Below are 10367 nucleotides of genomic sequence, written 5' to 3'. Positions count from 1 at the left end.
ACCCTCCCCTCAGTTCCTTCTTACCGTCCCCCGCTTAAAACAGAGTTCAGCAGTGCTCTTCATTCTGCATTGTTCTCTATAGATAAGTAGTTTGTTTTCCCCTGTTCTCCTTGTTCACTAGCTCCTTACCTATCCAAGTTTGTCTTTCTACAAAAAACAAAGAAAAAGAAATTAAAAAAAAATTGTTATCCAAGTTCTTTTTCCTTGTGGTTCTGACCTCATCGGACAGAAATGCCTGGATCACCAGGTTTTAAGCGTTATACTTCATGTAATGGTGCCACGCTCATCTCTGACTAACGCTCAAAGTGCATCAAATGTCTAGGTGAGAGCCATGTGCAGCAGGATTGTCACCACTGTGCTAAGCTTAAGGCACAAATACACAGGAATAGAGAGCTCCATCTTAAAATGCTAATACTCAAAAAGGCACAGCACCCTGCCTCTGATTCAGGCACCCAATGGCGTGAAAAAAATCTAATAAGGGCAAAAAAATCCTCAAAGAAGCACACCTCTTCTTTACCTTGTAAATCGCAGTCACTTTAGCAACATTTTACTGAGAAGTCGGCACCAAGAGTTGAGGTTGTGCCACTCCTCTGCATGTATGGTGCGTTAGGCGTCTCCAGCATCCTGCACAGTACCCCAAAACAGTGTGCAGAAGCCCCGCATCGGGACTACAGGCCTTGATGTGCCTGCCTCAAGAAGCTCGGCACCCATTGCAACACCAGATGAAAAGAAACCTGAGCCAGCAGCACTGAGAACACATCTCGGCTCCACAACCTTCACCGGCACCGGACCTCAGTATCATCAACCCAGCCACCGGTACCACACCGCACCACAACAGTTAGTGGTACCGATGGATTTGCAGACACCATTGGTGCTGCCTCCGGCAACGTCACTAATGGCACCATTCACGCTGGCACCAAGGTACCTTCATCATAAGGACCTTACTGTTTCTTTCACCCTCAACTCTCTGTTCTTTGGCACCAATACATCACCAGCCACAGCGGCATCGAGTGAGGAGGATGATGCAGAGGAGCTATCCTTCTCACCCCAACTCTCACCCAGCACTGAGGCCTCAGTACTGTCCTCACATCCTATTTTTAGGCACTCAATGACCGCGCTGCTGGATGCCACTGCCCATGCCATACTGTGCTCAGGGGCAGTACTGGAGCCCATAAGCCAGTGGTTCTCAACTCGTTTCAGTCCATGGACCACCAGGCCAATCCAAAAAATTTTCGTGGACCACCTCCTTTTTGAGACATGATTAAAAAAAGAGCAGATAACGAACATTTTGGTTTGAAATTTATTTCTTACTAACAAATTTTTGATGCCTGCCCATGCCGTGTGACTTTGGACAATGTTCCTGTGTACCACCGAAAAAGTCACCATGGACCACCAGTTGAGAACCACAGCCATAGGCAAAGGCTCCCTCAGAGATGCTCTCACCATAAAATGGAACTGTTACTTCTTCTGTGCCTTCCTTCCCATTCCCTTCCTCCTTTGCACAATACTCAAGATAAGACGTGACAGAGTCATTCTAATAGCTCCATGTGGCCCAGACAACCCTGGTTCCCTTTTCTCAGCAGAATGGCACTGTTTCTACCTATATTCCTGTCACTCAAGCCCAGACTGTTCTATCAGCCAGGAGTACAGAACCAACACCAGTGGTTCCTCAGAGTCCACCTGAAGGCTTGGTACCTGGATGGCTCTCAGGAATAGACTTACAGTGTTCTGACCAAGAATGCAATGTACTTTCACACAGTCACGCTGCCTCAACTAGGAAAACATATTCTGACATGTGGACATGTTTTGCACATTGGGCCATCTCGCGGAAAATCTCTCCTGAGACTGCTCCATTCCCTCCTGTACCTAAAGCAGGCCAACCTTTTCATCAGCTCTTTTAGGATGCATTTAGCTGCTACAACCACATTCCATTCAAAAATAGACAATAGTACAATTTTTGCCCATCTGTGATAGGGTGTACCAGCCCCACACTGAACAAGAAGGATTTAGCCAGGCTGCCCTGGCTGGAGGAGCCCTGCCCCCCCCGAAGCTCTGCCGGGCATGCTCAGACTGCAGCCATGGTATAAAAGCCTGGTCAGAAGCTCAGTCTGGGTTGATGGCCGGAGGAGAAGGACCTCTACTTGGAGCTCCAGAGCAGCAGCAGCAGCCAGCCACTTGAGCCGAGAGCGGTGGAGGCTCCGGTGATGGTGGGAACGCGACCACAGTAGGTTTCCAGGGAGAAGTGACCCCTGAAAAGCCAGAGGACCCGACTACTACATGGGAAGTTGACTCGACAGGTCTGGTAGGAAGCAGCCCAGGGAGGGTGTAGGAGCGGCCTCTCCCACCCCAAGATCCCCAGCGTATTTTGGTACAATTCCCCGCCAAGGGAGTGGTGGACCATTCTGCCACTCACAAGGTCCTGGGTCAGGACGTGCTGGAGTAGGGTGGGCCCGGGTCATCCTACTGGGGCATAGACCCCCTTCATTACTCTGGCCAGTGGGCCATCCAGCCCTGCATTAAAGGGCCAACCTTGACTCTGACCTACTGACCCTGGTCATTGGGCCACCTAGCCCTGCATTAAAGGGCTAGCTGTTGATTTGTGGTTTACAGACTCTGGCCAGTGGGCCATACTGCCCTGCCTTAAAGGGCCAGCCATTGATTTTTTTTGTAATAGACTCTGGTTGCTGGGCTATCCAGCCCTGTGGAGAGGGGCCTAATTACTAATGTTTGCCAGAGCGTGTGGGGTGAGATGCGAACTCGGACTGCGCAGGGGACCCGAGATTCTACCCCCTGGGAGAAAAAAGAGAGGGCTATCCCGTGACACTATCCAATCCCAAAAAGCTTCATAAGGGGCCTACAGTCACTGTACCCTGATGTAACTCCACCAAGGGAGCCATGGAACTAATCCTCCATTTGAGCCAATGGCCACCCGCATCCTCCTTTACCTTTCTATGAAGACTACATTTTTTGGTTGCAATTACATCCACCATGTGGAACGAGGTGTACTGGTAGTTCGGAATAGGAATCCTAGTCCGAACTACCTAGTTCGAGCCCCGTGTAGCCGTGCTGCACGGGGTTCGAACCAGCGGGGTTTTAAAAATGGCGGCACCCCGCTTATGCAAATGAAGCCCGGGAAATTCAAATCCCGGGCTTCATTTGCAAGTGCGGTATGCCTACATTACCCTCCTAGTTCGAACTAGCGGGGTAGTGTAGACATACCCTAAGAGACCTGAGGAAGAAATCATAGATTGGCTGTATATGGGACAGCGGAGCCAGACACACGCATTTATCCTCCTCAGAGTGCAGTAGGCTTAATCTGGGTGCTGGAGTATTTCTCAGCCACTCAGATAACCGAGGCCCAAAAACTCTCTTGGTCTTAGCCTGTAGGTGGGCTACAGGAATCTTTCGGGCAGACCGAGGTGAGCCTACCACTACACCGTGGGCGAACGTAGATGAAATTAAGCGGACCTTGCAAATAGCAGCCACTATCAGCCTGTTGGATCAAATCCAACCCTGAGCGGGAGGTAGGGAACCCCTGGGAACAAAAGGGCCGACTAGATGAACTTAGACCGCTTCTGAAGGGAGCACCCAGTGCCCATAAGGCTATGTCCCTAAGTCTCCGAGACACTGTCCGAGCGGAGCCGTACACCACCTATCAAGGGTTACTGACAATGATGATACAGTACTTCTGGGAGTTTGGGGAAGGCGGCACGCCACCAGCTAAAGCCAAGGTGCAGGAGCTAAAAGGAAACCCCAAAGGTAAACTAGAGGGTTTCAAGCCCAGGCGGGAGATAACTCCGGAAGAAAAGGAGCTCCAAACTAGACTCTGGAAGCAGTGCTTAGCCTTAGGCTACCCCAGAGATGTAATTCACGGACTACCAACTGGAAGATTAAAGCTCCTGACCACTTTTAAGAAAGCTGATTCAGTGGGGGCAAACATAACTCCTAGTGCCCCTCCTGCTACAGACACCCCTTATATGACACTGCAACAGCAACTGCATGAGCTGCCACTTTCCCTGGTTAGCTGCGACCAAGGAAACTAAATAGTGGTGGTCAGCCTCCCCTCCACCTAAACGAGCTCAAAGGGGAGGAAAATTCCAGCAATGACCCCCGGATCCAAATAACTGTAAATGATAAACACACTGTATCTTTTCTGGTGGATACTGGAGTTCAAATATCCATGATTAGGCAGGAAGATTTTCATGGCCTGCCACCTTCTGGCTGAAAGCAAATACTAGTTACTGGAGTAAATGGCACGGTTACAACTTATCCCCTGGTCAAAGTAAAATTGGATATTCCCTTAAAACCCCACAGACAGCCCCGAAAGCATGAAATAGTCCTTGGAAATGCCAACATACTTGGCATGGATATCTTAAGAGGAAGGGAGGGAGTGATTAATGGAGAAGGATGGGCTTTTGGAGCTGGCTTTAAGTCACACGTGACTGTCCTGGGTGATACAGACACCCCTCGCTACAAGATTAGTTTGCTGACTCAAGCCCCCGCTCTCACGCCTTCCACTGTAACCACAATGAAACAGTACAGTATCCCAGCCGAAGCTATAGCTCCAGTCTCTGAACTAATCAAAGACTTGGAAAAACGGGGAATCTTAGTTCGCACTTACTCCCCATATAACTCACCAGTATGGCCAGTAAAGAAGCCAAATGGGAAATGGAGACTCACTATAGACTATCGAAAACTAAATAGCAGCATGGGACCTTTAACGGCTGCAGTTCCTAGTATGGTCAACATTGTAAACAGTATACAGAATTGGAACAAGCAGTGGTTGGCTGTACTAGATGTAAAGGATATGTTTTTCATGGTTCCCCTGCAACCTGCAGATCAGGAAAAATTTGCTTTCACCTGGAAAGGGGTTCAATATACTTTTACTCATATGCCTCAAGGCTATAAACATTCCCCAACAATCTGCCATGGGACACTGGCAAGGGTCCTAGACGGTCTGACCCTGCCACCGAGTGTCCAAATATTGCAGTACATAGATGACATCTTAATAGGAGGAGATTCCTCCGATGAGGTCCAAGAGGCCATGAATCAAGTAAGAACAACATTAGAAGGTCTTGGTTTGGATTTGCCACCAGACAAATGCCAAGGCCCCTCTCATGAGGTAAAATTCCTAGGCACTGTCTGGATGGGAGGCAGGAGGATGGTCCCAAATGAGACAGTACAGGAACTTAGCCAAGCACCGTCCCCTGAGGATAAAACACAGTTGAGACAATTGCTAGGAATTTGGGGGTTTTGGAGGAAACATGGCTTTGCGGTCATAGCTGCCGCGGTCATAGCTCGACCATTGTACAATTTGCTTAGAAAACATGCTAAATGGGAGTGGGGATCTAACCATGAGGAAGCTATGAAACAGCTCATAAACGAAATACACACTTATCAGTCCATGGGCCCCATACACCCTAATGCCCCGTTCCATTTGTACCTTACCGTGGGAAATACAGGATTGTCCCATGCCTTATGGCAGGAAGGTGAAACTGTACCCCGTTGTCCTATACAGTTTGGCTCAAAGTCATGGCAGGGGTCACAGTCAAATTACTTGCCTTATGAAAAGGTGTTTCTGGCAGCCTACACAGCCCTAAGGGAAACAGAGTAGCTAACCCAAGCTCAAACCATAACACTACACACTCCTCTTCCAATCATTAAGCCCATACTGGAGGGAAAGGAGCTGCCACCAGGCGTAGCCCAGAAAATGACTGTACAGAGATGGGCACTTTATTTGCACCACAGGGTAGGTGGGGCAGATATTGCACAAAACCCCACCATGATTAAAGAGTCCCTGTGGAGGGTGGGAATGCCTGAGGAATACCATCAGCCCCCACAGCAATCTCCTATTAAGGATGCAGCCCCATTTAACTCGTCACAACCCGAGGGAGTATGGTTCACAGATGGCAGTGCCAAACTAGTGAAAGGAAAGTGGACAGGGAAGGCGGCTGCTGTATCAGCAGACACATCTGCTACACCCCTTACTGCAAACACAGAGGGATCAGCCCAGCATGCAGCACCATCTATACCGACTCCTACACTGTATGGGCTGGAGCCACCCAGTGGATAACTAACTGGAAAAATAATAACTGGGAAATAGGAGGAAAGCCTGTTTGGGGAGTGGAATATTGGAAATGGATATACCAGCATGCAACCCAACATGCACTGAGCATAGGCCATGTGGCAGCTCACCAAAAGAATAACACCCCGACTGCACGGCTGAATAACCTGGCAGATGCAGTAGCACAGATCTCTGCTGTTCAGGTGGATTGGAACCGCCTGTGCATTTGGCTACATGAAACCTTGGGACACACAGGAAGCGATGAACTAGTATGGCAGGCACATGCCAGAGGGTGGCCTATCACCCACAAACAAGCCCGAGAATTGGTCCAAGCTTGCACCCTGTGTGCTGAGCTCAGGAAACATATAACAGAAGGACAATGGTTTGCCAGACTGAGAGATGGAAAGGTACTATGGGCAACCTGGCAAGTAGATTATATTGGTCCACTACCCACCAGTAAGCAAGGGTGGAAGTATGTTTTAACTGGAGTAGAAGTTATTTCAGGAATTGGGTATGCTTACCCGACTCGAGTGGCAACAGGATTATCTACAGTCATGGGACTAAACCGCTTAATAGCCCTTGTCCCAACACCCCAAGAAATCCAGTCCGACAATGGCTCACATTTTAAAAACAAGCTGGTAAATGAGTGGGCCTTCCGCAATGGAGTCCAGTGGACTTTCCACCTCCCGTATCGACCCCAGGCTAATGGCATAGTCGAACGCTGGAATGGACTGTTAAAATCCCACCTGAGACCTATGGATGGCAAATGGGGAAACAGACTGGATACTGTGGTACAGAGATTAAACAACCGGCAGACCCCTACGGGCAGTCCACTCCACAAGGGATTCTTCCCTACAGGGAGAACCCCTCCTAGCCCCACTGTACCACTCAAGGATCCTAAATATGCACCTGGAGACACTGTGGTAATCAAGCACCCCAGCTTGGGGACACAAACACGTGTACTACACTCCTACAAGGGAAAAGGAGTCTGGACCACTGCCGATGTTGAATTAACACCAATAACCATTACTGAGGCTTGGATCGTATCCAAGACCGGCTGACCTTATGTTTTATTCCAGGAAACTGAGGCAATGATCCCGGACAGTGCTCCAGCGGAATGGACCCTTCCCAATGCTGACTTGAATCTGGGAAGCTGCTATGAACTTGTTGTATATACATTACTCCTTGCTGTGACACTTGCAATTGCTGTTGCTAGCCATAGACTGAACTTTGTGAGAAACCCTAAGCTGAAGCAAGACATGGTACTCCGACTCGCCATGATTTCCATCCTCATCTCAACTGTTGCTGCCACACCAGAACATCCGCTCAAAGGAGCTATTCAAGCCATCACCTCCGCTGCTGGGGCCACGAACTGTTGGATGTGCACCTTGCTCAATTCATCCACTGGACTAGGAATCGAGTTTGTCCCTCTTAGCCCGAATGACTGGTGGAACAAGAGTGATGTTTTCCAATGGGGGCCGGTATGGTTTGACGACAGCAACCACCACACTCCTAAAAATGACTCTCGGGGGGAATTCAGGGGGTGGCAAGGAAAGTGGCAACAGATGGTATGGGGTAAGCCAATAGAATATGTAACTGGAATCTCCACAGACACGTACCCCATTTGCTTCGAAACTAAGGAAGGCAGTGGACCTCAACTAGGTAGTTTTGAGGACCACCAATGCACCCACATTGCAACTTTTAATAAAGGATCAGGGGCCTGGGATATGTATTCACATCAGGATAGCCACACCCACCAAGACACCCTAAACTGCTGGGGAAACAGTCTCAATGTCTCCCTTGGTCACAGACTCCTGTTTGGCATTAGCAATGCCGCCATTATCCCCCTAAACTTTAGTCAATACCCAGAAAGTAGGACCTGGCATAATAATTCCCTCTTTATAGTCCCTAGCACTGGACACATTTATAACCCTACACTGGTAAAAAGCAATAACCTGCTGCCTGGCCAGTGTGCTAAGGCAAATCTTTTTTGACCAGACCAGATCCTACAGGACCTATTAATTGCCCTCCAGTGCTCCATCACTAACAACAGCTACTGTGCTGCATATCATGCCCCCAAAGAAAAGTCCCTGGGGAAGGGATGGTATAAGGGACCATATTCCCCTATCCTTAACAAGGAACCTGGACTATTTTTCATTTGTGGAGAAAAGGCCTATAAATACCTGCCAGTAGGCTGGACAGGACAGTGCTCCCTGGGACACGCTGTGCCCGGAGGATTAACAGTGCGCCCACACATCACGGCTCTAGGTATTACCAACCTCGGAAGCTTCCTACACAGATTCAGGAGGAAATTCACCCTAAACCCTCTCATAGAACACCCCTCAGGTTTTCACGCATTTGTCCGTGCATTTTGGCCTTGGCTTGGAGTAACTGAGCTTGAACAAGCCTTAGTAAATGTTTCAGGACAACTGGAAATAGCCCTCAACCACACTGCAGATGCTCTAGGCATACTCAACGAATAGATTCAATCTGTAGCATGCTTTGCGCTGCAAAATAGGATTGCATTAGATGCAATTTTGGCTCAACAAGGAGGAGTTTGTGCTGTAATCAATCAGTCTTGCTGTTTTTATGTAAACCATTCAGGGCAGATAGAACAAGACGTGTCTGCCATAAAAGATGCAGTTAAAGTGCTACATGCTGTAACTAAAGATGGAGAACTCTCATGGCTGAGTTGGTTAGCCCACCAGCTGGGGCTCTCTTTAACTCCCCTTCTGCATTTTATTATAACCACTATTCTGATTATTCTGATTGTAATAATTGCCTTTTGTATAATATTGTGTGTTGTAAAATGTTTAGTTAATACAGCCGTTTCCTCTGCACACATTCGATATACAGTGCTGGGAAAGGATCCCAGTCAATTCCTTGACCCCGAGCCCTCTAATCAGGCCATTGGGTACTTTTAAATTCCTCCAAGGTGGGCAAGAGGTGCTGGCAAACCACCATCTTGCATTCCTGGGACGTGGTATGTCGTATCAGGGGGTGGAATGTAGCCAGACAGACCGCCCCCCCCCCCCCCGTCAAACCAATCTTGCTTGACCTCTGAGATGTTTGTATACAGGGCAGAGAAGGAACAATAAGAAAATCAGCATAGCCACTAAGCTTTGATCTGCTTTGATGCGAGATCAGGATATGCGAGTGTTCTTTGACTCTGAATAACGATGAAGGCAATAAACTGATCTCGAGGCTGCAAGAAGTGCCCGGCTGGCACCCATGTTGATTCGAACACACACAGTCCCTGGGAGAGGAATTTCCCACTGAGGAAAAAGAATGCCCAGTACTTCCAATTTAATCCTCTCAACTCTCTTTTACAAGTGTAAATTAAGTTCACAACTCCCTTGTAAGAACTGGTCTCACAAAAGACAGACTAGCACCATTTGGCATCACAGATAAGAAAGAGAAATATGTGACCCAATGGGTATAAAGGTGGGTACAGCAGCGCACTCACTTTTGAGTGTCAATCTACCCTCCACATGCTGGTCAGGTTAGGTGTTTTGGGAGGTTCCACGGGGACGCCCACCTCGTATTTTCATCTTTCCGAGGAATTGAGGGACCGATCCTGGCCTGACACGCTGGGACCGAACGACGCAGAAGGGGGTAAAAATTGTACCTGTATGTGTCCTTTTGTTTTAGTGCATGCATAGAATAGAGCTCTTTAAAGATTAAGCTGTCATTTGGTACCATTATTCTCTATTTTCTATATTTTCTTTGTAACCATTTTTAAAAGATATATATATATATATATATATTTGCCAGCAGTTAAGAAATAGAACAATAGCGTTTGCAACCATATGATTTATAAGCTTCATCAATAAGCCTGTAACTGTTTAAGCTTTAACCTGACTCCTTCAGTTGCTGTAACAGAACCAGGCACAATTTAAAAGAACTTCAGCCGGTCTTAAGGGACAGATATAGGGAGAGCTTGGGCATTTGGATTTGTGTCACTCCCAGGTGGCAGATCCACTGGGGCACCTTTCAGTCTTTCCCTAAGGCTGCCCGCTGGGAAGGAATTACGAATTCTAGCAGCTGAAATCTAAGGTGTTATAAGCTCTCTCTGTAAACTCATTGGGCGCCCGTCAACCTCCTCCAGGTTGCCCGCTGCAAGGGACCCCGGTCCCAGCAGTTGAAGTCTCGGGTGTATAGCACATACACACTGCCCTGACCGTCGGCTGACAAGCTTACCGGACAAATTCGAAGTCTCTGCCTCCTTAGAACATACTGCTTTGCAGTCACCTGCTATGGAGCACCCATAGAGACATCTCTCTTGAAGAAGAGGAGGTTACTC

At 48.2% G+C, this 10367-nt stretch overlaps 1 pseudogene; it reads left to right on the top strand.

The window, feature by feature from the left end:
- The first annotated feature begins 6884 nt into the window (after positions 1-6884).
- LOC142830503 (endogenous retroviral envelope protein HEMO-like) lies at positions 6885-8988 on the top strand (annotated as a pseudogene).
- The last annotated feature ends 1379 nt before the right edge of the window (positions 8989-10367 follow it).

Source organism: Pelodiscus sinensis, chromosome 8 (assembly GCF_052426305.1).
Source record: "Pelodiscus sinensis isolate ZL-2025 chromosome 8, ASM5242630v1, whole genome shotgun sequence".
Taxonomy (NCBI): domain Eukaryota; kingdom Metazoa; phylum Chordata; order Testudines; family Trionychidae; genus Pelodiscus; species Pelodiscus sinensis.
This window is presented reverse-complemented; position numbering and strand designations above follow the sequence as displayed.